Raw genomic sequence first — 27,203 nt, 5'->3', positions numbered from 1 at the left:
TAAGGCAATTCTTTGACTGCAGGCTGCATGTTTTCTACTGTACCGCTTAAACATCACGAACAGTCGTACGAAAGGTCTTGAACTGTGGTTGTGAATGAGTATTTTCTCCCACTTGCATCCATTTTAAATGTACTACAGGGCAACTTTTCTTCCAGGAGGCCAGAGCAGAGAAAGTGATGGATGATTTAACTTCATTTGAGGGATCAACACCCAGCGGCCCAGCTCCTGTTGGCTCACTGTCACTTTTAAAAGAATGGAGTTGGGGTTGGAGGGTGGAGGGGGTGTAGGGGGTGGGGGTGTTTTGGATCGTGTTGTGATGGAGAAAAAGAAACAGGAGGAGGGATTTGCAGACCGGATAGCATGGTGACATCAGCTTTGAAAAATGTGTATGTGCAAGTGTGTGAGAGTGTGTGCTCCAGTGTCTGAGAACCAGCGGAATCAGAGGTGGAGAACAGACAGAGGTCTCACTCTGCTCTTTTTTTTTTCTGACAACCAAATTTCAGGCAACATAGAACAAACCAAAGAAAAAAAAATGTCAGCAACCCTAGAAACAATGTGTTAGGTCAACATTTCTGACATTTCTCCAAACACATGCATCTCATGTGGACTGTGCATGAATGCAAATGTGTTTCACCTACTGAGATGCACTGGCAACCTGTTTTTCCAATGCATGCTGGGATAGGCTCTAACATACTCAGCCCTGACTATAGTGTATAAAAGCAAAGACAAAGCAAAGAAATTAGGAAAGATAAAACGCAGGTTTAGGTCAGTCTTTTTATAGCTGCTAAAAGCATCATGGGTAAAAACATTTTGTTGTTGCCAAATGAGATAAAAACATTCATTAATTTAAAACTTTCGCACCAGCTCCATGCAGAATATATAGAGCTTATGGCACTGTGCACCGCTGCCTACAAGAGTGGTTTTGAATATGCATTGTGGTCACACTGGAACGTTACTAAATGAGGATACTTAAGAAAGTTGTGCATGTTATAAATTGCTTGATTTTTTAGTGTAATGTTGATGAAAAGCTGAAAAAATTTCAATAAAAAAACAGTTAGCAGTTGGTGATGTTTGACTGTCTGTGGATAGTGTCTTTTTAGATGCTATATTCTATTGTGTTCATTTTCCTGTGTGAATTAAAGGTCCTAACTAAGTCGACCCGGCTGACGGCAGGATCACATTTTATCCAGTAAATGAAAATAATGCGCTTTTTTTCCCCCTTGACATTCATTCTTCTTTTCATTCATTTGTGGAATGTTTTATTGAGAGAGTGAGCCGTTGTTTTCAATAGAAGATCTCTGGACGAATCAGACAGCGTGCTTAACCGTGACCGAGAGAGAGAGGGAGAGAGAGAGAGAGAGAGAGAGAGAGAGAGAGAGGGAGGGAGGAAAAGGCGTTTCCACGTTTCAGCAGCCGGTTACAGAGCAGGAGCAGCAGCAGCAGCAGCAGCAGCAGCGGCGGCGGCAGCAGAGGACAGCGAGGCAGACACACACACAGACACACAGAAAGAGAGAGAGAGAGAGAGAGAGAGCGAGGAATCACGACATTTCTGTTTCATTATCCCCCAGCACTCACTGACACTTCATCATCTCACCTGTGTTCCCTTCACGGTCCCTGCGCGTCTCATGAAACGGACTCAGATCCACCAGTGAACGACTTGAAACCGCAAAAGTGAACCGACCCTCACCGAGACTGACGCGGAGTGGACTTTTTTTTTTTTTTTTTTCTTCCTGCAGCGCGTCTGTCCTCTCTTAGGCCGAAATAAAATTCCAACACAAGAGCTGCTTTTTTGTTTCCCCCCACTGCGAGATCCAGAGGAGATTATCGTCCCGCAGACTCCCGCATCTCTCTTCCCTGTCTGTAGCTGACTCATTTTGCTGCGCCCGGGGTGAGTAGCCTACATCTCTTAACTATCTTTTCTCACATGCTTGGGGGGGGGGGCATTTCTTTAACACAGCCCCCCCCCCCCCCTTCCCGGGGTGTAGCTCATTAACTGGTCCGTGTATCCATTCATGGATATGGATCATTTCTGCCCTCGCATACCGTCACCGTCACGGCTGTGTGAGACTTTCGCCTACTTCACAGCGCGCCTGTAAAATTTAGTTTTCCGGCTTGTTTTGGCATCAAATAGGTCAATTTCACACAGAGGGAAAAAGTTGAAGAAATGGGGCGTTCAATTTCCTTACGGGGGCACAATTTTACACAGGTTTTGAGAGCGTAAAACATATTATCTGGATGAAATTAATCATTTTGACATTTGGGACAAATGTCTTCCTGTATACAGCTTCAAATTTCAATCAATCTAGCCACCTTCCGTGGTTATTTTTGTTTCTGTAAAACGTGCTGTCAAGTAACAAGCCATATGAAATGTGCAGTGCTTCGTTGACTTGACACAACTCAGTCGTGAACTTGAGAGTGAAGTGGCAAGTTGGTGAATTTCCCATTCTCAAGAGGGCATTTAACACACCATTGATTATACTAATTGGATTGGGTTTAGTGTTGCCCTGGGCATTCATGTATCCAATGTCCTTCTCATTACTTCCCAGCCAATGATTCCCATAATACTGCTGTAGAGACTTGATTTAGTGGTTTCGTTGTATGCACTCCTACTGTATTGTATGATATTAGCCTGCAGGAGATTGTTTCCTGGGTTTTGTGATGTTTTTTATTAGGTCATGGTTGTATTCTTAAAGTTCACTGAGGTTCTTTTGGACCAGATTACCTGGAACGTTCTGCCTTTAAACTCTCACAAAATTCAGTCAGGGGATAAAGGCAGTAATAAAGCACTGGTGACCACCTGTGACCGCCCCGGATGGCTCGTCCTGTCGTCCCGGATGGCTGTGTGTGTGTGTGTGTGTGTGTGTGTGAGAGAGAGTGTGCATGAACGGATGGGGAAAGGGTGGGTCTTTTATGAATGGATGTGTCTGGCTGGCCAGCACTTTGTCTGTATATGAGGGGTGGTGGTGAGAGAGGAACTCCTCTCTTACACTGACATCCCAGTTTTATCTAATTTTAAATCCTTTGAAAGTGTCACAAAATTATTCCTTTTTATATTGTTATTGTCTGTGTTTTAGGCCTACAATGTTTTTGCTCAAACTCCATTGTAGAATTTGTTCAAGGTAAGGCAAGGTATGTTTTTTATATAGCACAACAGGACAGCTCGTAATGCTGCACATAAAACACAAAGTATAAAAGACACAATGACCCAAGAAAGTCTGTTTTGTAAAGGGAAGACCTTCTGTTTAATAGCTTTAAAAAAGTAAGTGTAAATCCTTAGGAATCCATATCCTCATAATGAATTAAATAAACAGCAGTGGTAAATATAATGTGTGAAAGCCATTGAGAGTGGGATTATTTGTACATACTTTATGTAGCAGTGCAGAACTTTGTTAAATCTGTCTCTTAGTCTTACTTTAAATCAGACTGTGATTTTCATTACCAGTTGATCTGCTCGTTATTTTCTCATTCGGTCAATAAAATGTCAGAAAATATTAAAAAAAAATATATATATATTTCCAGTGTTACATGATCCTACTGCTTGTTGGCATTGAACAAGAGTCCAAACATATTCAGTTTATTTTCACACAAGACAAAGGAAGCAGCATGTGCAGCATTATGTTTCAGGATTTCTGCTTAGAAAGTGAACAATTAAACATTTATCATGGAAGCTGCTGATTAATCCTCTGTTGATCAAGTTCCAGCTCTAACTGGAGGCTTTTAGTCAGTGTCGTTCTCTTGCATCCTGACCCTGTGTTACACAAATTTATCCACATACTGGACACACACACTTGAGAGTGTGTGCAGCATGACGGCTGTCAGTCCACTTCCTGTGAGGTTGCATTCCAGTCATGTCTTCCCTCTGCACTGTGCAGTTTCTCTTTTTTTACAAGCTGTTAAACAATCCCAGCATAGCAGAGCAGGGGAGAGTCAGCTTTATCTTATTGAATCAGTAATGGAAGACCTTGTACAATTCTGGTCAAGTTTAGAGTCTTTGATAAAGTGCTAGCAAGAGTAAAGCATCCCCGTAAACCATGCACTGAACCCGTGTGTGTTCATGTGCGTGTACTTTGGGAGGACATTTTTGGAAAGTGAGGAACATTTTGACTTTAAAATATCTGTGTCAGGGTCCAAGATTTGAGGATAAAATCAGATTTAGTTTTAGGTTTAAATCAGGGCAACAGAGTCGGGCATATAGGTGTGAATGTTGAGGGATAGGGTCCTCACAAGTTTAGAAGTGGAAACGTTAGTGTGTGTGTGTGTGTGTGTGTGAGAGTGTGTGTGTGTGTGTGTGCCTTGACTCAGCTTTTTGGGAGCCGGTCTCCTCTCCTCTGTGATACATATTGATCTGTCTTCTTGGACAGAGAGAAAAAACAACAGGGCTACGCAGCAGAAATGTGCTTCCTCTGTCGGGTTCACTTCCTCCTGTGTGTATCGATGGTGTCGGTTGTCCCCCCCCCCCCACATACATATACACACACACACACACACGCACCCACACACACACGCCACCCGTCGCCGCCAGGGGAATGTTTGTGGTTGACTGTTTGCAGGCGCTGAGTCAAACACAGCTTCCGGGAGGATCAGTGTTAAACTGGTGGTACTTGAAATCATCAAAACAGAAGAGAAATGCCAGTTTATTTTAATGGACTTGACACTTCAGAGTCAACTTTCACGACTCCCTCATCAGCAGGCTGCTTCCTGCCACACATGCCAGACAACAGACAATAGAAGAGAATAGAATATAACAGACTTAATCATCTCACCATAACCATAAAAAAGCTAATTGTAGCTACAGCCTTCTGCCTAACAACCAAAATGTTATTTTTAGTGCCATCTCTTTACCGCAAACTGAGGCTTATAAATTCATTCCAGTTTACCCGAAATGAAAATCCGGTGTAGAGCATGGTAACTTCTTCAACCGCAGGAAATGAGGAACTGAAACCTTGTTCAGAAGAAAGTAGACTCACTCAACATCTGATCCATTTCCCTTTTGGTGTCACTTGGTTTGAAACGGCACAAATTTGGATTGACGAATAACAGAATGTAGAGCTTAGCTGTCCGACTTCATCTTGCTAAAAGTAAGTGGCCAGTAAACGGCTACAAGCTTAGGGATGATTCACGATTTTAAATGTTTATCCCATAATGAGGCAAGACTGAAACATAATGAACCTCCAACTTCCATGGCAGTTGTCAAGGTATTTCATTGAAAGCAAACAATGTTGACCTCCTGTTGGGGCTTGACGAAGAATCAGGGATTTACCAAAGTCGGTGGGATTCGGACTCTTGGGACCATCAATGTCTCTATGAAGTTTCATAACAATGCAGCCAAGAGTTGTTGAGATATTTCCGTCTGGACTAAAGTGGTGAACCAACCGACAGATCGAAATTATTTTGCGACGGCTACATTTGAATTAATCCACATTTATATAAGTTGCTCAGCCCTATATCAGTTAACATTTGGCTGTTTTTTGAGGCTGACAGTGTATGTAATTTTCTTTTAAAGCACTTCATGCTCAGCCTTTATGAACTTTTGAGTTGAATGCCGATATTATGTTAAAAAAACAAAAAAATCTAAGGCATGGAAAAGAGTTTTGAGTTTTTACCATTCGCTTGTTGAAAAAATAGTGTATATGTCAAAACCACTCTGAATGCCTCAATGCATTTGGCATTGGCCTTCGTCTGGGGAAATTATGAAGCTCCAAATAACTGTCAGTGAGGTGGACTGAAAGCTTTTCAAACCTTTTGTAACTTTTGTGTGAATGGAGCCTTGGATTTTAATTACCCAGTCCAGTTGGAACCAAAAAACCAGATGTAGCTCTCCCTATGCAGTTTTTGTTTTTGAAATACTAAAATGTTCTGTCTGTCCAGAAAAGTGGAAAAGCCTTTACATGATCACTAAAACCCAGGCTAACCTTCAGTTGTGGACTACACAGGTCAACACTGACTGCTCAACACCGGGTAATTTCGATCACGTCACGCTGAAAACCAACACAAATATGTGTGGTCTTCATGATATCATGAAAAACAAACCAAAGTAATTCAGCAGAGCAGCCTCGCCATCACTTCCCGCAGCGGTGGATCCTCTGACCTGCCTCCTGGTGCACAGAGGAAGCAGATATGTCACTGTCAGACGATCCCTGCCTTTTGTTTCCCCATCTCTTCCCCCACGCTGCGCGTTTGTTTACTTTCAGCATGTGTGCGCCGGGCTCTCCGGAAGCTATGAGTTACAGAGGGGTCAGTGTCGTTACGCCGTGTTACATCACCGCCTGTAATCTGTTGTACGGCTGCTTGCGCACATTGTCCGCCGCTGCCGCCCACTTTTCTGAGGTCTGTTCAAGGTATCCATTTACAGATTAAAGTGCTGGGGCAGATGCCAGTTTCTAACTCAACAAGGAAGTGTTTCTTACAGTAAATAAACACAAGTTCCAGACATGCAGCGAGCCAAAGAACGTGAGGTTATGTTGACCCTAGGAAGGGTAAAATCCACTATGGTGTAATAATAAAGAGAAATTATCTTTAAGAAAGCACATATTGCGTCATTGCAGGTAATTAAAATGTTGCAGTTGTATCAAGAAATCCCTTCTTCATAGCATCTTTCAGGCCAGTGTTTTTGGTTTTCTGGCTCGCAGCTTTACTGTTTTAGTCAAATCTCACAACTTTCATCTGTTTCCAGACATAGCAGGGAGCTGCTTTTTTTTCCAGCAAAAAAAGCTCTAAAAACCCACGAAACCACTTCTTTCCCAGCATAAAACGGCAGACAGCCAAAGTGAGGGACTAGCTGATGAACATAGTGGAGCGTTCAGCAGCTGAAGAGCCTGATATTTCCCTCAAGAGTTGGTGAAGCCTGAAACAGAGCTGAAAAAAGAACAATTACTGGACTCCATGTTCATCATGTGGCCAGAAACGAGACTCTAAATGAGTAATGCTAATGTTGCTACCTGCATGCTGGATGTGTTAATAAGTTGCTAATGAGTTTACAATATTAACTTTGGAAGGGGATAATGTTAGTGTTGTACAGCTTTTTCCACTGGCTCCAAGTGTCCGAAAATGAGTTGGTGTAGGTTTAAAGAAGGGGGAAAAAGGAAGACATCTGAAGTAGTGCAGATATCTAGTCAGATAAATGCAACTAGAGGGTAAAATTACATGCTTTTTGTCATAATACTTAGTTGTAGTTGTGAATACTTTTGGTCAAGGTGTGTTTTTCAGGCGTTGATCTTTGCCCTTTTATTCCACTGCAGGGAAATCTTAATGCTACGATGATATTTTTTGATTATTTGCTGTGTCATTGTGCACAAAGCAATGCAGCATAAGAGGATGGTAGCCTTTACAAACTGGGTGTTGTGTCAAAATGACCAAACTCCAGTGTGACGCAGTGCAGAGGGCTTGGAAAACTTCTCTGATTCAGGTTCAGTCCTAACACTCACAACTGTGTATCAGGTGGAACGGCACAGGAAACCTTAGTTTTCTATCTCAGTCACCAGGGTCACAGGAAGCGGCTGGGCCTGAGTAGGCCTGGGCCTTAGAGAGAAACCAGCACCCAGAGCCAAGTTTTCCACCTCCACTGTGTTTAAAAATGTCCATAACAAAACACTGGATGTTCTGCTCTTGGGCAAAATGGAGTTGTGACGCCTTAAAGGGGAAGTCCTCATTTCCAGTTACATCACTGCTTATAATCAGATTTTCCTCCACCCAGATTTCTTATCTTCTAGATACATAACAGATTATTCTGTTAGGTGTGTTTTGTTCTGCATATCCACCCACTATCCTGCAGTATACGAATATGTACTATTTCATTTGCAGGTTAATGTATTTGGCAGTGTGATTATGTTGATGTTTACTTGGAAAATCAGCATAGAAAAAACATGTATAGGTTGGTTGCAAGAAGAAATGAGGAGCTAGTCACAGTTTATCAGTTTTTTAACCTGAAGGAGAGATTTACCTTGATACAGTGTTTGTATATCTGAGGCATGTGCATTGATTTTATTCTAAATTCCCCAGTGCCACAGAGGTTAAGCCTTTCCCTCTCAGGCTGCAACCACATGGTCACACACACACACACACACACACACACAAAAAAAAAGAAGCAAATTTACAAATTTAATCCCTCCAGCAACTGCTTGGTTGCGTGGCTGTTCGGTTGCTGTGCTACAAGTGACGCCTACACCAGCAAAAAGCTACTTTTTAATGCCTGCTTCCTCGTTTGACGGCGCTTATCTGTATCATCTGCACTGCTCTGTGTTGTAATTGCATCCATGCAAATACAGCACGCTGCAGAGTTTTCAAATTTCCTCTTTCTGGGGTGGGGCGGCGAACGTATCGGCGAGGATGTGAAAAACCTGGAGTGATTTTTTTTTTTTTTTTTTGTGGATTTTTTTATGGGTAGAGGGAGAAGCACGGGGTGTTGCCTGCCTTAACACAGCTGTGGAAGTGTTTCATAAGCCCAGTCTGTCTGTGTTTCACAGTGGCCAGAATAATGGATGAAATGATTTACACACACACACACACACACACACACACACACACACACAAACACGCGTGCAGCCCACCTAAGCCTACACAGACGGGCAGAGCCACACAAACGGCAACAGTGCAGATGGGCTGAAGCACACACATACACAGACACATGTATGTGCAAACAGTTTTGACACGCACACACGCACATACACACACGTATACACACTTTGATTCAAGCCATTCCCCTTTGTCCGTGTGCATAATCTACTCTGCTGCTCAACTCCAAATGAAACGCCTCAGTTGGTCTGATTAGATTTGATAAGAGTTGATTCGATTTGAAGCAGGAGGGGAGAGAGGTGAATACAGTCGTGTGTGTGTGTGGCTGTGTGTGTGTGTGTGTGTGTGTGTGTGTGTCTGTGTGTGTGTGTGTGTGTGTGTGTGTGTGTGTGTGTGTCTTTCAGGTGTTACAGGATATTCTGTCAAAGGTCACCTCAAAGTGTTGACTCTCATTCTATCTGCCTGTCTCTCTCTCTCTCTCTCTCTCTCTCTCTCACATCAGTTTTAATCATCAAATTGACTGTGAAAAAAGTCCCAGCATCCAGCTGTTTTTCACCCGCGTCTGTCAGTGTGTACATTAGTGGAAATTTGTGTTTGTGTGAATTCAGTTTCTCTTGCTGTGAAAGCTGCTGTTTAGCAACCAACACTGATGCATCAGATTTAGCATTTTTCTACAAGCACTTAAAGGCATAGCTCGCTTTCTCACTGAGAGTCAGCTGATAACATCGATACTACTCTCAAATCTGTCTGTTTAAATATGACGCTATAAAGGCAGGAGACAGTTAGCTTAGCTTAGCGTAAAGACTGGTGGCAGATGTAAATAGTTAGCCTGGCTCTGAGTTGTTTTTATCGGCTTTTGTAAAGCATCAAATACTGTCAATAGCTACATGAAAGGATGATACCGCTCATGTCTGTCGGTAAATGTGAAGCTACAGCCAGAAGTCTGTTATCTTAGCTTAAATAGTCTGGCACATAAACCCACCCATTAACACCACAACTTGTCATTTTTACACTTCAATTTTATCAGTTCAATTCAATTTATTCATATTTATTCATATTTTGTACAGATTTAACAATAACATGTTGCTTAATTAGTTTTCAAGCTGAATTTTAGTCATTTTGGACAAAGGAATGCAAGCTTTTTTTGGCTAAGCTAGGCTAACCACGTCCTGGCTGTAGCTTCATATTTACAGTACAAACATGTGGGTGGTATCAATATTCTCAAGTCGCTCTCGGCAAGGAATTGAATAAAAGTATTTCCCAAAAATGTCAGTATTAAAAACACTATTATAAAAAAAACTATTATAAAAATTCAGAGCTGTCCTTCACAGCCTTACAAGCTGCTTAGTAGATTTCCTGAGCTGTTGTCATTTCATAATTAGAGATACCACAACAAGATCTCCAAACTCAATAAAAATAAAATAAAATAATTGCAAAAATCCTAAACTATAGTGTGTGTGTGTTGTGGTGTGGTGTGTGTGTGTGTATGTTATTGTGTGTGTGTGTGTGTGTGTGTGTGTGTGTGTGTGTGTGTGTGTGTGTAACTTTTTGGCCACTTTATGTTCTTGTCATGCGACAGACGAGGAGTCAGCCTGTGGCGCAGTGGAGAAGCTGGCAGTGCCCGTTGGGGGGTCTGGTGTGTTTGCGTTTCTTGGATGATGATGGATCTTTGTGTGTGTGTGTGATGAAGAAGCTTGTGGTGTGGGTGGAAAGTACGGGTCTATAACAGTTGCTCTGATGAGCCATGAGTGCCTTGATGAGCCACTCTGTTGTTGAGGTGATTCGGACACCAAATTGTGTCTTTATGTATTTCATGAAAAATCATTTGAACAAGAATCACAAGCTGCTGAAATACCTTTTGCAGCTATGAATTTACTTTTAAACCCTGTTTTTCTGGCACTTCCTTGTTTTTGCTTGTTCGTTTTTTCCTCCATACAGATGTCTCTTAACCATCCATCCATGACATCTGTCTCCAAAAGGAAGCTTCCTTCCTGAACCCATCAGTTAAAGCCCAGGATGTGTCTTTGCCTGCCTCCATGTTATTACTTCCATCCTCTTCTCCAGTGTTTGTGTGTGTTCAGGATCGTGTGCATGTTCATGTTCTGCATGTGTGGTTGAAAAAGCCTCGGGAATCAGGTTAACCTCTTTGCCACCGAGATGAAAAAATCACAAAATACACACACACACACACGCACACACAGACACACATGTACCTCTACTCCGACTCAAACTGATAAAATGCGATGCTGGCGTCAAACTTGCTCTGTGTATGTTGTTTATGTAACCCTCTGGGGACCTGTGTACCCACCTAGTGCTCGAGGTATTGCAGCTTGCACTAATGCATTGTACCATCACACAAAGGCTCAGATAGAAGCTTTTATGTAATACCTTTTCACAGAGTTTTTGTAGAAACTCAACCTGAGGTGGGCAACGCGCAGCCCATAAGCAGCATCTGCCCTTGTTGTTGTTTGATTTCAATCTGGTCCCACATATGTTTCTTTCTTTGCAGAGTTAAATTACATTTTGCACAATCAATGTTGAACTTGTCTTAAAATCTGCTTTAGCCTGCCTGCCTCTTTCTTTTGGAGTTGGCTGCAATGCACTACGCGAGAGCCCATGCTGCTTTGTTTGCAAACAAAGAGATGGTCGAAATTTCTGCACACAACGAAGTGGGGGAGGTTTTGGTAAAGAAAAACAGTGCGACTTCTATTATAAGGACATGGTTTGGGTTTAAAAAGTCAGACAATGAGCATCAAACAATCTGCAAATTGAATTAGGACATTATATAAATTTTGGTGTCAGCACTGGGACAAATTAGATGTATGTACTATTTTCATTAGTTCACCTAAACCTTAAGGGATGTCATTGTCTCGTGCCGTCTTGAAAGTCGACTGGAAATTTTTTAATGTGTAGGTTTCTATTGCAATAAGATTATCAAGACCAGAGGAGGAAAAATATCAGTAAAGGATTATTATTAATAGTTACAGTTAGTCGTTTATTTTATCAGTAAAAGTCTGATTATATATAAATTATATTCATTTTAACATCAGGAGTACTACCTTTTGTCTTACCCAATAGATAAAGAAAAATGTCTTTGCAACTTTAGCATCCATCAGAACATTTTGATGTCGCATATTTGTAGAGAAATCTGCGTCTTGCTTGATTTTACCACTAGGGGGTGCTAAAGTCTGGAACTTAAATCTATCAAGAAAGTTAACTTGAAGTGACTACACATCAACAAGCTAGCAGATTCCATGATGACATTTTGTCCGGCTGAAATAACACGTTAGCTTTTTAGCTGATGCACTTAGGTAATATTAGCTTGCTAAGTCGGCTTTACGTAAAATAGATTTAAAATGTCAGAAAGTCTGTGTCCAGACAGAAACGGCTCCGAAATTGACATTGCCTCTTTGTTGTTCACAGCTGTAGTGACCTTACAGTCGACCTCCAGTGTTGCCTCCGGACGATGTGTTGCTGTGTGTTGTGAAAGGCTCCTGCAGTCTGCATCATGCAGTTCAATATTTGAGTAGACTGACTGACTCATACTCCACTGTATGTGCACTCCATTCTTTCAAAAACCCTCTTAGTCATCACAGCGCTGCACTGTTGTTCTCTTGGCGCCGCTTTAGGCAGAGTTGGGAACTATGAAGCAGGAAAGTCAATTTTACTTAAGCATTAAGAGGAAAGGCAAAGCACAGACAGAAAGTTGTTGTGGGGACAATGTGAATGAAAGCATCAGCAAAATGAGAAAACAAGAGGGAAACAATAAATTACCCTGCCATCTTCATTTTTAAAGACCTCACACAGCGTATAGTCTCACATTAGGAGCACAACAAGGATGTGTAATAGAGCAAATGGGTCTTTAATGGTTGTATTACATAAGCAGTAATTGAATCCAAGAAATTCTAGTGATGAAAGTGACATTTCAGCCATACCGATAATTACCATAAGAAGACAGAGCTGTAAGCTTTGGTTGCTAAGGCAAGTGGTTCGGTAACCAAGGAGCTAATTGGCGATCTTTCATGATTATATACCATTGCTACTACTACTTTTCATAATCAGTTCACATGTCTTGGTAATGATATGACGAAAAAGCAGCAATATCCCTGAGTTTGTTCCTGGAGTCTCGTAATTGGTCCTTGTGTAACATTACTAAACACCACATATCTGAAAAAGGAAATGTTCTCAAGAATTGAAGAAATAATCATCTGAATATGTTTTATTTCACAAGAAGAATCAAAGAAATTAACTAAGTTATGTGGTATTTAGCCATGTTAGGATCAATGCAGTATCTCAGTGAACGCTGTATAGATTGCCATTACAGTCAACAAACACATTCGTGGTCCTCAGAGGATGAATGTGCATGACTTTCGAGAGCCCCTGGCTTTTCATCTAGCGCCACCAGCACGCCAGAGTTTCTCCTATCCAGTGTAATATCTCAACATCTACTAGATTGGTTTGCATAAAACTTTGCATAGATATTCATGGTTTCCTGAGGATGAATCCTCATGACATCTGTGATCTGTGACTTTTCCTTTAGTGTCTCTTGCTGCTCACCATATTGCTCCGTCATCTAACCCAAATGCAAACTTTTCCAGTTCTTTGGTTTATGACTGGGTAACTGCAAAACTAATGATCAGCCTAAAACTGTTCTGAGATGGTGGAAATGGTAAACGTTATACCTGCAAAGCATTAGTATGTTAGCATGGTGATGTTAGCATTTAGCTCATTGTTGTCCCTTTGTAGGGCTCTTAATCTTGTTGAGCAACAGGAGGTGCAATCTTAGGCATTGCATTCTCGTCAATCAACAGGTTGCAAACGCAACATGTCCATAAATATCCCCAAAGTCCTGCTTTGCCAGCGGGAGCTCTCATTTAACTGTGAGTTATTTCCTCAATAATGTGGAGGCAAAATAATGGGAGTTGCACATGGAGTCCTGCAGTGAATTCATCCACTGTTGTGGTAATTTAGAAATCCATAATGGAGCCATAATGTGAAGAGGTGATGAAGGCTCGCAGGTACAGCACGCCAGTTAGATGTCTCATGTCGCCCAGATGCAGGGTGATGGACTGAGTTTCATTTTCTCTGAATTGCACCCATCTTCCTCCTTGGTACCAACGTGCTTAATCCACTAATGGAACAATATAGAAGGCTGAGCAATGGAGAGAGAGATGGAGAGAGTAACAGAGGAAGGAGAGAGAGAGAGAGAGAGAGAGGCAGGGACGAGGCAAAGTAATCTGAAATTTTGAGTCATGCCTGGAGTCTGAAACAGAGACTGAACAACTTGTTTAATCTGTAATGGACTGTTTGAGGACTCAGGCCCATTTTTTTGTGTGTGTGTGTGTGTGTGTGTGTGTGTGTGTGTGTGTGTGTGTACATCTCTTTCTATGGTTGTGTGGACACGAGGTCATTTCAGCAGGTCGACATCAAACATCAAAGTGCTGTTTGATGGTTAACACTTGGTTTCTTTTAAGGTTCAGGTATCTTAAGATTAAGGTAAGTGGGTAGGGAATGCAGTGTGTGTGTGTGTGTGTGTATGTGTGTGTGTGTGTGTGTGTGTGTGTGTGTTTCAGAGGGGTCAATGGCTCCAATATAGATGGCCATTCCCCACAGTCCCTGACCATTTGACTCCATGTCCCCGTTAGTGAAAGAGAAAGGGGAAGCTGCCATTAAAGATTGCCTCTCCTCTTTGTGTGTGTGTGTGTGTGTGTGTGTGTGTGTGTCTTGTCTCATCTCCCCCTCTGGCTCAGATGATGGCTGTAACTGATGATGACTCAGACTCTGTACCCCACCCCTCCTCCCTCCTCTCCTTCCCCTCATCCCTCTGTCCTTACTCCTCTCCGTGCCTTCCTCTTTTTTTCCCCAACCTTTCCTCTCTCTCTCTCTGTCTCTCTCTCTCTCTCTCTCTCTCTCTCCCTCTCCCTCTCTCCTCCCCCCCTTTTCTTTCCTTGAGACTCAGGGCAGCAGCAGTGTTGTGTTTCTACTGGCAGCTACTGTAGATTAAGGATCAAGGTATAGATGTACTCTCCACTCACTGCCTTTTATATTTTCTGAAATGATGACAGTTCAAGATCTTGAGTAATCTTTAATTCCTTAAAAACATTTTTAGGCTCTTCAAAGACATAATAACTCCTTTTCATATCGGTCATCCAGCAATTATATGTTGATTTATGCTCTGAATTGTGCTGCCGGGCTTTTGAAATCAAACCAGTGGCGCTATAACGGTGAACTTTAAGTTATTTCATAATTCTATGCCTTTGTGTGCCTCCAAAAGCTTTTTTTCATAAACGTTTCCAGCTCAACAAAAACACAGTTCAGATGAATCATTCAATCAGCTCGCTTCATTTCAGACCTGTAGGAGGATAAACCACAAAGAAGGCAAGACAGACATGATAAAATATTCCATATAAAACACAAAAGATTGAAGTTATTTACATTTTAAGATTCAGAATATCAGCACATACTGTTTGATATTGGTATTTGATACCGGTAAGACCTTTACTCCTACAGTGTGTTGACTGTGCAGTAGTGTAATATCCTGTTAGATAAGACGGTTGTTGCAGTAGATTACAGCAGATAAAAGAGAGAATGCAGGTAACATCAGCCTGTAATTCTGGACTCCTGCAGAAAATGAGACGAACAAAGAGGCACAGAATTGTTACCGCGAAACCCAAGATCTCTCGTGTCTGCGTGTGCAGCAGCGCCTTTTCAGTGAAGACACTACAATACAAAAACAAGAAAAGGTAATCACAGCAACGGATTACACATGAGGCACCATGTCATTTTTAAAATTTCTTTAATTAAAACATTTCCCAGCAGCCTTTTGAGGAACAATTCCTGTGAAAATGTTGATTTGATTTTTATTGTTTAATTGATTTCAAGACAAAACGTTAAAATCAGTTCATCTCAAAATCACGACTTCATTAGTTCATATTCGTTTTCTGCTGTGGTTTATTGGCACTTTTACCTCTTCCTTTTTCCCAGATGTTTACTGGCTAAAATCAACCGTGTGTGTGTGTGTGTGTGTGTGTGTGTGTGTGTGTGTGTGTGTGTGTGCATTGCATATTTTGTCCCATTACTCTCTTGAGGAGAAAGAAACCCAGTAAACTAAACCCAGACAACGTTGCCAAACTGTAGACAGGAAATGGATGTGACACAGACTTGGACCCACACATATTTTACCATGCAACTACTGTGTGATCGCAATAAGATCTGTCTCATCATAAAAATCAGATGACTGGGTCTTGATTTTTGATCCAAAGCATTTCTGAGTGTCAAGATAAGGTCTAACTGAGCTATCTACTTTTCATACTTTTATCTGGCCAACTTATAAACAAAAAAACCCCAAAAAAGCTGAATAATTAATCCTAATTAAATGTACAAACAAGCTGAAAAGTAATGAATCATTCTCTGGTTTCTAAGATTTTTAACAAGATGACAACCACGTGCTTTGTCTGGCCTTGCAGGATTGCAGGGTGACTGTTTTCCCTAACTCTGCTGAATATTCATCCAGATGCTGCGCACATGCAGAGCTATTTGTCCAGGTCACCCAGGACAGCAACGGTTTGTTGTCCAACAACAGTGCTCCTCATGTGTGTCGTCTTTTTTTTTTTTTTTTTTTTTTTTTTTTTTTTTCAAGATGCATCGGAAACTCGTCGCAGTTTTTAAACAGAGTAAACTGATCTCAACAATCAGAGCTGTGGCTGCAACCGCATTTAGTCTGCAATGAGAAGAAGCTGCTTTTTGAAAATGCTCTTGCAGTGAAACAGCTGGATGAAGAACAAATGACTAATTGCAGATTTAAATGTGCATAATGCGCGCGTGTGTGTGTGTGTGTGTGTGTGTGGTTGTGTGTTGGTGGGACCTACTGTGTTTCTGAGGGAGTGAAGAAGCTCTGGTACAGATCTGTACAATGAGGCTTCCTGATCTAAAGAGGTCAGAGCGGGGTGGAATAACATTATTACTTTTCAGCGACAAATCCTCTCACACATCTCGGTTCCTCTGCGTCTCTTGTCGCACACAGACTGAAAATGCAACAAAAGGTGGCTTCTCCTCCTCCCACTCCTCTGCTGCTTCCAACACCGCCGCCACCTTTACTTTCTGCTCTTGTCAGACAGCGGAGCGGCGTGATTACAGCCGACACTCTTTACGAAGTGTGCTTTGTGTAAGGGTGTGTGTAAAAGTGTGATGTCGGTGTGTGCCGAGGCCAGTTTTGTTGTGTTTTCATGGTGAATGTGGCGGCCGCCGTGCATGAAGACTGTACACACATGTTTGCAAGTGTGTTTCTGAGCATGCTCACGTCTGCTTCAATGTAAACGTGTACAGTAGATACTGTATGTCATGCGTGTCTGCTTTTCTGGAGATGGAAGCATTCATGTGGGTTGATGCAGTCGTGGGTGCTCTGGCCTGTGTGTGTGTGTGTGTGTGTGTCTGTCTGCAGCTGTGGCTCTTGTCCACTGTGTGTGGCGAGGTTATGGCATCCTGTTCCTTTTCCTCGCTGCCTCTCCATCTGGAGCAGAGCCAGCCTCAGTGAACTGTGCATTACAGTGGGATACAGACCCATTATCACTGTGGAGAATGCCGGCATCCGGACCAGGGCCTGCTGTGTAACTGCGTGTGTCTGTGTGTGTGTGTGTGTGTGTGTGTGTGTGTGTGTGTGTGTGTGTGTGTATCGTCATGTTTGTGCACGACTTTGTAGCTATTTTAAATGACTTTTGAACTGAACTTGACATTTTCCAACATAAAGAAATTCTGTTTTGTTAAAAGACCCAAAACAGTTATGCATGTGCATGTTTATGTATATTAGTGTGAACACGTGTGTGGATTTGTGTTTATGTTCTTGTATCTCTACATATGTGAGGATTGAATAAAAATCCTCCAAAGTGAGGACGTTTTTGGTTTTTGGTGGCAGAATTAGGATTGAGTGTTACAGTGATGCTTCACCCAGAATGTACATTTTAAACGTCAAACACTAAGTAGTCTGCAGACGTTTTTTATTTTGGTCATTAACATAAGAGAGGCTCGAGAGGAGCCAACGAGGAAGTGCACAAAGGAAGGAGGTTGCAGTGGATGGATGGGTCAACAAATCATCGCAAACAATGTTCCTTTCCTCTTTTACTTCCTAAAGTCAGCATGGGCTTGACCGTACCCGAGTTTTTATTAATGGAACAGTGTTGATGAAGGTCCTCTAACTTTAACTAAGTAGCTATTTTAATTAAATTCAAGAGACTTTATTTGTGACCAGGGGCTAATTGAAAGGGCGCGTTAAAGTAGACAATCAACAACGGTGCAAAACAAAACCTGTAATATTATGAGAATGACCATAACATGAAAGAATGGCATTACTACTAAAAATACATAAGTAGACACATAAATAATTGACACATTTTGATTAAAAAAAAGTAGCTGTACGATAATCTTAGAGCAATAAAAAAAATACCATGTTACCTATAGTATAGGTGCATGGTTGGCATATCCAAATGTTGTGCCCACACCTAACCAAACAGTCATTTGCAATGTTTTTGGAAAGCACCGAAAAACAACGTCGCCATGTCGATAGCGGTGTCAGATGATGAGAGAACACTTATTTGAGCGCATGGACAAATGACGTACTTTAGATTTTGGAGGACTTGTTCAAAGCCTACTCACACCTCTTTCTGCAGAGTTAGACAATCGCCCTTCATAGAAGCATTATATTAATACTTGTTTTGGTGAAATGATGACTGTTTGCAACACTCCAAACATGTTGATGCACAGTAAAGAGGAGGTTGGAATATTTTGTAATGGACTGAGCGGTTGAAGCTCCTCTCCACTTATGAGGAAACTACACATTTTACACCCACCTTTCAAGCCTACAGATGGTAAAGTGATTGACACGTTAGCTTAAACTGATACTCCCCCAGAATCTATTGTTTAAGGTGCTGGGCTCAATGAAAACTCCTTTTAAGTATAGTAAACATGTGCGTGTGTTTGGGTCCGTACCTTCATCCCCTCTGTGCAGCTTTTTTTCCAACCTGACAGGCGTGACAGGCGAAACAACAGCTGCCACAAAGGCAGTGATAGGCAGGTTGAACAAACCCGGAGTCACAGGCTAACACTCGTGCATATGCTTCACACTCGTAAATACCACTGGCCAACAATGCTGTGAGTGCTGTCGAAGTCACAATGTTCACACGCTGATAACAGCCTGGAAAAGGTGCGAATGTGGGTTTTGTGCAGGTGTCTGTCAAATACAGACACAGCTTTGAAAACATACAAATACACCTACACAGCTTGACAATATGCAGGGGATGAAGTGATGGATGGTAGCTGGAGAAAACTGAGTTGCAGAGAAAATTTTCAGCAATGCATCAGCTGATTGACACAATATATAAACATGTGAGCTTGACTGTCTCTCTCTCTCTCTCTCTCTCTCTCTCTCTCTCTCTCTCTCTCTCCCTCTCCCTCTCTCTCTCTCGTGTCTGTCTTTCTTTCCAGCCTTGCCCAAATGCTCCAGCAGCATTTTTCCATTTTAGCCATTGATCCATCTGGGATCAGGCAGGAGCCAAACACGAACTGATTTTTCTTTTCTTTTTTTTTTCAGTCAGCTACTTGAAGTTTTTTTTATTTATGCAAAGGTGCTGTGTGCAAAGTGAGTGGGAAACGAACCCTGCGCCATCAAAGTCGGAGCGGGCCTTTTATCGGCATTGCTTTGCATGTCTGCGTAAGTGTGTCTCTTGGCCTCTGTGCTCGTCTCACTGCCTTTGTTTGCATATCGCTGAGAGACGGACAACGAGGAGGAGAGAGGCGAGTGCATGCTGGACGTGCGCTGGAGGCGTCGGTGTTGTTTTCAAGGTAGAAAAGCCACGTCATGGCCCAGGCAGCACTCCTCTTCATGTGCTACAGTCAAAATGTCCACTGCTGATTTCTTTTTTTATCATTATTATTATTTTCTCAGCAAATTTAACTTTAAACTTTAAAATTACCTGCCACGTCATTTACACAGTGAAGAGTTTAAAGGCGACGTTACTGCTCCTGGCTAACTAACAGTTCAGCACTTTACCTCCTGTTTAACGACATGTCATTTTTATACTTTGGTTTTGTACATACCAAGCACAAAATGTTATTCTTTTTTACCTTTGGACTGATACAGAAGATCTGCTTCTGCTATTTTTCACTCTTTCTGCTATAATATAGCCTGATATCTACTGCACAGCCATGAGTGGCATTGATCTTCTAATCAAACTCAGCAAGACAGCGGAAAAGCGTATTTCCAAATGTTGAAGTGTTCCTTTACTATTTAAGAAAATTTACACTTTTGTGCCATTTAAATGTTTTTTTTAACCTGAAGCATAAGACACAAAAGCTATGACTCTGACAGTGAGAAACGTCTCAATTTCATTCACATTTAGACAAAAATAACAGTAGCACTCTTACACACAGGGTTTGTAATGGCTTCATTTATATCATTTTGATTCTCAGGATCTAACGTCGTCCGTCAGATGGATTCAAGTATCGGTTTCAACACACTAGAACATGTTGAAGATGTTGGAAGAGTCTCAGTAAGAGAAACGGGGAGAAAAAAAAAAGGATGTGTGAGATTACGTGAGCAGCGCGATGGGAAGAAGAGACAAGGGGAGGATGGAGGTGGTGGAGATGTTCTGGGGGGGTGAATGGAGGAGGTGAAGGAACAAGATGAGGAGGGGGAGGGAGGGGGGAGTTGGTTAGTGATGAAAAGGTGTTGGAGGACGTGAGAAGAGAAAATGAGAGGTGTGTGTGTCTGTCTGGACTGACGTCACCTGAAGTGTTACATGTGGTTTTCTCCTCAGAAAGAAGTTAATAGATGATTGGAAGAATATCACAGCAGAAAAACACATTTTAATTGTATTATATCCGTTTATTTGAGGAATAGTTCCACAATTTGGAAACTTATTTGCTTTATTTATTATACTGTTACTGCTTTCACTGTAAACTGTGTACAGGAAGCATGAATGTGATAACAGAGAATCCATCAGCAAACTGAGGCGACAGCTTTGTGATGGATGTGAACAAATGATCAAAAATGTTTCCCAATAGCTGCCCGACTGTGTGCGGACCTTTTTATTGATAACGTATTGAACCTCGTGCAGCAGGTGCCTCCTCTTTTAGCTTGTTTTAGTGTCTCGTGTATCTTTCATCGAACTCGCTGCTGAGCTTCAGCAGCAGTTTAGAAAAGAGCCACATTATACAGTTAGCATTAAAGTTAGCTATACAGTTAGCTTTATACAAATTTTTATGTATAAAGTCACTGAGAAAAAACATTTTGTTACAGGTATCACATTATTATTTACACTTTTCATTTTTTAATTTGAAGTTTAGATACAAGAAGAAGAATATATTTGTGGTTTTAAGAACTAAAAACCGTCTCCATGTAGTTTTACATCTCCTCTCAGATCTAGCAACAACAGGTCCATGACTGTTTTCTGAGTGATCCAATAAAAGTATAGCAGATTTCAGTCAGAGAAACCAAATCCTGCAAGGCTGGACGGTGGGTCCAGGTGGGCTGAGGTTGGGGCATGGCTGAGAGCGGTGACTGTTTTGTTGTGACATCACAAAGTTACAGGAAGTCCTGACGGCTCGTTTTAAGGCTCAGTTCCTGAATACAGGCTGTGTGCATTTCTCTGTAGACAGAGCGCTTTGATACTTTCACAGTATTAATATAGAACCGAGACCTGATCTATAATCAAAGAACACATGGAAATCTCACTGTATGGGAACTTTAATATGTGATGTTTGATGTATTTAAATCATAGACTTGGTGGTGGAGTACCTGCTGTAGTTTCCTTCACCTTGTTTGCTTCTGCTTCTTCGTCTGCTGTGGTTAAATTTAGGCTTTAAGGAGGCTTTAAAAACCTCATCATCAGTTTTTTGAGGTGAAAATTAATGTTCCTGCTCCGCTTCCTGTCCACATATTAGCTCTTCTTCACCTCTGTCTTCTTCAAATGATGAATTCATTCTGTGCACTTTAAACCCTCGAGGAAATGAGGTGCCATTAGAGTGACTGCTTTGCCATCTGGCTCTCATCTTCTCATCAGGAGACGCGTCTTAAACACAAGTCGGCGCTCACCGGAGGCTGCGTGACTTTAACATCTCGACACCGCCTCATCCTTCTTTTCACCCCGTCCTCTTCCTCCTCCGCCTCAGGCTTTTTTTTTCCTCTGCTTGTCTTTTTTAATTCTGTGCTCATGCCCGTGTACACACACACACACACACACACACACACACACACACACACACACCCACACACGCACAGCCAGACACGTCATCAGCTGATCACAAGAAGGCAGCCAGATTTTCTTGATTATTGGACAACCAATCAGAACCTCTGACAGTGTGTCCCTGCAGGCTGACCGTGTCTGAATGTTTTTGGCTCATTTTCCCGCCTGACTACCTGGCCACCTGTCTGTCTGGCTTTCTCACTTATTTTAGAAGCAGAGCTGCACATTTAAAAGCAAAATTCATGTTCCAGATGACGTAGTTGAATAGTTGGATCAGGATTTGAAGATATTTAGTCCCTTAGACCAGTGGTTCTTGGGGGGCCTGCATCGAAAAAGGGGAATAATTTAAGTTCCACAATGAAAGAATGTATGACTTTTTTGGTCATGGGTTTCAAACACAAACTCTGGTGCAGCTTTTAGCCCTTTAGCTACAAGTAAGTTGAGCCACACAATTTCAAATCACCAGTGTCCATTGAAAACGATGTTTGTTTGTTTTTAATTTGGTGATTTTAAATTTTGAGATAAACTAAAATGTCAAATTTTCCTTTATAGGATAATGCCTCTACTATTTAAACTAAATAAAGTATTCAAAAATGTAAATGTATTATCTGAAAATAAAAAATACAGTGATTTGGTGACACAGTTTTTATAAGATGGTAGCACAGTATTTAACATGATTGCTGACCATTCTTCAAACCTCTTCTTTTTTTAGTTTTTGTATTGATTTCCTTCCAAGCAGCCAGCTGTTGATTCCCAGTATGCTATGAAGCTTTTTGCTGTTATAAAGAATCATCCTCATAGTGTTTCTTCTGGGGTTGATATCCAATAACAGTGTGTGCATACATTGCTTCTCTGCAGCATTTGTGTTGGTGGCATGGTGCTCGTCGTGTGATTGGTTATTGGAAAGGCTCGATCCAGGTGAACTAAGTGTGACTTTGTGCTTCTCTTTACGTTGCAGGTTTTGCCTTTTTATTTATTATGAACTCGTCACATAATTAAGTTGATGTAACACACACTAGGACTTTTAATGGAATAAAACTTTAAGCCCAAAACAAGTAATAATCACCAAATGGCATGATTATCATTCATAGATCGATGCATGTACAGACATATACTGTACGTCTTTTGTTTTTCTCCCTGAGCTGCCTCGCTGTTTAAACCTGTTACTGTACTGTAACTTTCCCACATGGCAAAACAAATAGATCTGTAATTGTTGCAACTGTCAGCAGGTCAGAAATGTGTGTCAGTCATTCAGTATGTAAAACGTTCTTCAGTGATGTTTCAGCTACAAAAGTTGCTTCAGTTGCTTTATTTTTTTTGTTGCGGTCACCAGCAAGAGTTGACTCGTTTTCATGCCTTGCTGCATACATGCTTACAAAAGCCCGCAGTGTGGCTTTGATGAAGGAGCAGCGAGGTAGAGCGTCGGAGTGAAGGAGGCAGAGATGAGAAGGAGAGATATTTTTGACTTGACTTCACAGCAGGATGTCTGGAGAGGCTGACGTCAGCTCATGATTTGCACCTTTGTCACATTTTTTTTCTTTTTTTTTTCTTTTGTTGCCTGGAAGTTTTACTCAAAAACCGACGCAGCCCTCGCAGTCTCGCTCGTGCACAAACGGACCAGAAACACACACACAGCAAAAAAAAAAAACCCTCTTGCATTCTCATTTCATCTCCACACACATTCATGCACACACACCCAGCCCCTCCCCTCCTCATCCGCTCTCCTCCCAGAGGCACAAAGATATTTTTATCTTCCATAAAGCCCAAACGCTAATGAAGCATTGACGACACAAATACATTTCCATGATTTTTCATATCTGGCTCCTACCACCACTGCTGTGACACACTACAGCATTTCTGTCTGCTGTTGGGAACATAAACTGTCACAGTGCATGAAAGTCAAGAATACTCAGCGTCGTGTCTAATGCATTTCAGTGATAATTGTACATTTAAAAAAATAGCCGTTTAATCATGTATTCGGTCTTAAAATCTCATTAGGTGAAGGGAGGCAGTGAGGTGAGATGATTCCACTTATTTCCAGTCCATTTACTTGTTTCAAAACACTTTCATGAAACGGTTGACGGTGTCATAAAATAAGACCCGCGGCTCTTCCAACACAACAGGACACTTTTGTTCAAGACAGATCTTTAAATGAATTTATTTGTGTTGGAAATGAGAGGAAGTAGCCAAAACAAATGCCACATTTTCTCCTGTTTTAGGTGAAAACTAAATATAAAATCACATGATTTGGAGGAAATGGCTGCAAACTCCAGCTTTGGAGTCAATGCACAGCACAAGGAGTTGCACTCATTTCATGTATCTGATAGTATTTTGTACATTATTATGAGTGTGACATAAAGGTTTAAACAGGGAAAACAATGAGATTCAAAAAAATCGCACAGACTCAAACGTCTGTATCATGTTATTGCTATCGAGGGATGCGCGCTCAGTCTGCATGATGCAACAGACTGACATCCAGCCTGACGTTTGGAGGCAGCTGAACTCATCAGCCAGTGGCCCGAACAAGGTGGCGGCCATACAAGGCTGCGGACCACATGATATCATTCCACTGCAACGCTATCAGATTAGTGCTCAGACGATGTGATATACCTGTTCTTTGATAATTTATCATTGGGATTAATGTCAGATGATCCTCTACAAACACACAGGTTGAGGCCTAAGGTTGAGTATTTAATTTGCTTGTTTCAATATCAAACAAATATATTCAGTTTACTGTCATATATGACAAAGAAAAGCAGCAAATCCTCACTTTTTACGATGCAACAGGAGAAATTTATTGTTAATAAAAATTGTTCATATGATCAATGATAAACTAACGGATTCATTGACCAATAAATGAATCACTTCAGCTTCATCGTCGCGTCATTAGTCATGGCTGGACCACAGACCCTCGTAATTCAACACATTATGAGTGATGTGTTTTCTTTCCTGTGAAAGCGTCCAACAACAGACTTCTGTAACACTTCACTGGCACAGAATATTGAAAACCATCTAATACCCTCTGTCATTCAATGTCTGTTCAGATTAATAATCCTGCTTACTTTGTTTGTTTTGTTTTTTTAAATCTGATTTTAAAAAAAGTTTTGGACTGTACTTTATTTAGGCAAAGTTCTTGTAAGGCTTATCATAAGATTTATCATTTCATGTTTTAATGGCTTCTTTTGTTAAATAATAAAAAACTTTTGTATCTCAGTGTCAGCGCAGAAACTTGGGCATCCAGTATTGAATAAAAAAACAAATGATATTCAGCCCTAATTAGCACAATTATGGTATCAAACATGGAAAATATGAAAGCTAATTATGCAACACTATTGTAACATCATTAAAGGAGCCATTTCTCACACACTGGATCCTTTACATCCATAAATTTAGTACATTTACTGCAAGTTCTTCTCTACCTTTTCGTAAACCTGCTGGACTTATTTTTAAAGTAACCTCATTCCATTGTTTTATTAATACTTTAATCACAGCAAAAACTTCATCATCAAAATGCCTATTCATCATCCTCACAGAACCGACCACAAACAGTATAAGAGCCATTAACGATTTTCAAATTAAAAGGTCTGTCGAGTCCACCGGTCAATGAAAGTTGGTATAAAATAACCAAATGATGTGGTTTGTTATTGCTGGTGATCAACATCAGTGATTTACTGACTCGTTTTCTGGCCACCAGCTGTAACAAAATGGACCAAAATGATGGTTTGTTTGTATTGTGGTGAATAAGATCATTATGCATTTCTGTACTCTTATTAAATGAAGTTTTATTAAAATCCAAAAGCCAACAGCTACTTACCTTCGCTCAGAAAGACTGGCATATGGATGGAGCCCGCTCAGCTGTTATGGAGAGAGAAAATTCCATGAAATCTCCTTTAAAAGTGAGCAAAATCCATCTGCTGCGGAAGATGACATGTGTTGATGTGGTTGAAAGCTCCAGAAAAAGCTGGTCTATGGAGTTTTTGTTTTTTCCAAACTAGTTGTAGACCTTTTTGTTCTCTGGTCGCTGATTGATGCTCGAAAGCTTTTTGTAGTTTGTGAGCTCATGAGTTAGAAATTGATATTTTAGTGTTGTTTAGAAAAGGTTTGCCCACAGAACTGGCTTCAGGTCAGGAGCACAGGACCCCCGGTGGGAAAAAATGTCTCTAAAAGCTCCAGTGAGCAACGCCTGCATCATCAAAACAAAAGGAAATGACATTACTAATAGCGACACCAGCAGCTTAAAACTACTTTGAAGCATAAACAGCTTTTAATGACTGTGCCGACTTACCAGGTGCTGGAGGTTACTGACTTGCTTACTGTAGCTTAGCAGCACAGAGGCAGGATTTTAATGGATTAGTTAGAATAAGACCTGACGGCGGTTCAGCGTCGTGGCCGCGCGTTTACGTGACTGTGCGCTGCTGTCGACTCGTTTGGCCGTGACCGCTGTCACTGTGGGGTCACCCAGTCGTGAGGTTTTGTCCTGGAATAAACAGGGCTTCGGTTTGTATAGAGGAAGTGCAAGTGTGTGTGTGTGTGTTTGTTTGTGTGTGTTTATACATGCAGGGGCTCAGTAACTCACTCCTGGTATTTCTGCACATGCTCTAACCCATTTACCTTCATATCCGCCTTGTCAGTCTTCTTTATTTCTCTTCCCTTCATGCAGGACACTCTCTTCCTGCATCTCTACACACCACATCTGGTCTCTCTCTCTCTCTCTCTCTCTCTCTCTCTCTCTCTCTCTCTCTCTCTCTCTCTCTCTCTCTGGTTTTAGTCATGACCATCTGGTCTTTTCCTGCAGCCACGATGAACCGTTTGCCATTTAGAATTTAGATTAAGCAGAAGGCAGCTCCAGTGACAGGGGATGGAGTAACTCACTCTCTCCTCTCTCTCTCTTTCCTCCCTCCTTTCTGTGTCTCTCGCTCACACCAGAGCACTCATCCTCGTGTGTGGCACATGCAGCTGTTCATATTCATACAGCTATTCATGCATACAGTTAAAGACATTATCAGCCCTTGTGCAGACATGCAGACCGTGAGGTATTCACAGTATCAGCTGCAATACAGAAGGGTATAAATTCCACTGTAGCCCACATATGTGTTTGTGATTATGTTTGAAGCAAGAAGTCCCACAACCTAAAGCCTACTAGACGCTTATGAACGTTTTCTAACCGATGTCTTTCAGGTTCATGCAACAAAAAGGATGACACCTTTTTTGTTTTTTGTTTTTTTTAACTAAAAACCTCCCATAAACCTGCATAGTTACAACTAGCTCCGAAGAGAGGAGGCTCTCAGCCTCTCTTCTGATTGGCTGACTGTTTTCTGAGTGATGGAATAAAATTATAGCACATTTCAGGTAAAACACTCAGATAAACCCATTCCTGCAAGGTTGGACGGTGGGTCCAGGTGGGCTGGGCTGGGGGCGCGGCTGAGTGCGGTGACTGCTTTGTTGTGACATCACAAA

The 27,203-nt window shown here is 41.5% G+C and overlaps 1 protein-coding gene across 1 annotated transcript in view; it reads left to right on the top strand.

Moving 5' to 3' along the window:
* Window positions 1-1,488: 1,488 nt before the first annotated feature.
* Window positions 1,489-27,203, top strand: part of pea15 (proliferation and apoptosis adaptor protein 15) — a 49,762-nt gene continuing 24,047 nt past the window's right edge. Inside the window, exon 1 of the mRNA XM_022768150.1 lies at window positions 1,489-1,888. The gene's annotated coding sequence lies outside the window, so the exon portion shown is untranslated. The remainder of the gene's footprint in view (window positions 1,889-27,203) is intronic.

The sequence above is a fragment of the Seriola dumerili genome, unplaced genomic scaffold (assembly GCF_002260705.1).
Source record: "Seriola dumerili isolate Sdu_G_001 unplaced genomic scaffold, Sdu_1.0 BDQW01001435.1, whole genome shotgun sequence".
Taxonomy (NCBI): domain Eukaryota; kingdom Metazoa; phylum Chordata; class Actinopteri; order Carangiformes; family Carangidae; genus Seriola; species Seriola dumerili.
The sequence above is the reverse complement of the archived record's forward strand: the minus strand, read 5'-3'. Positions and strand labels throughout refer to the sequence as shown.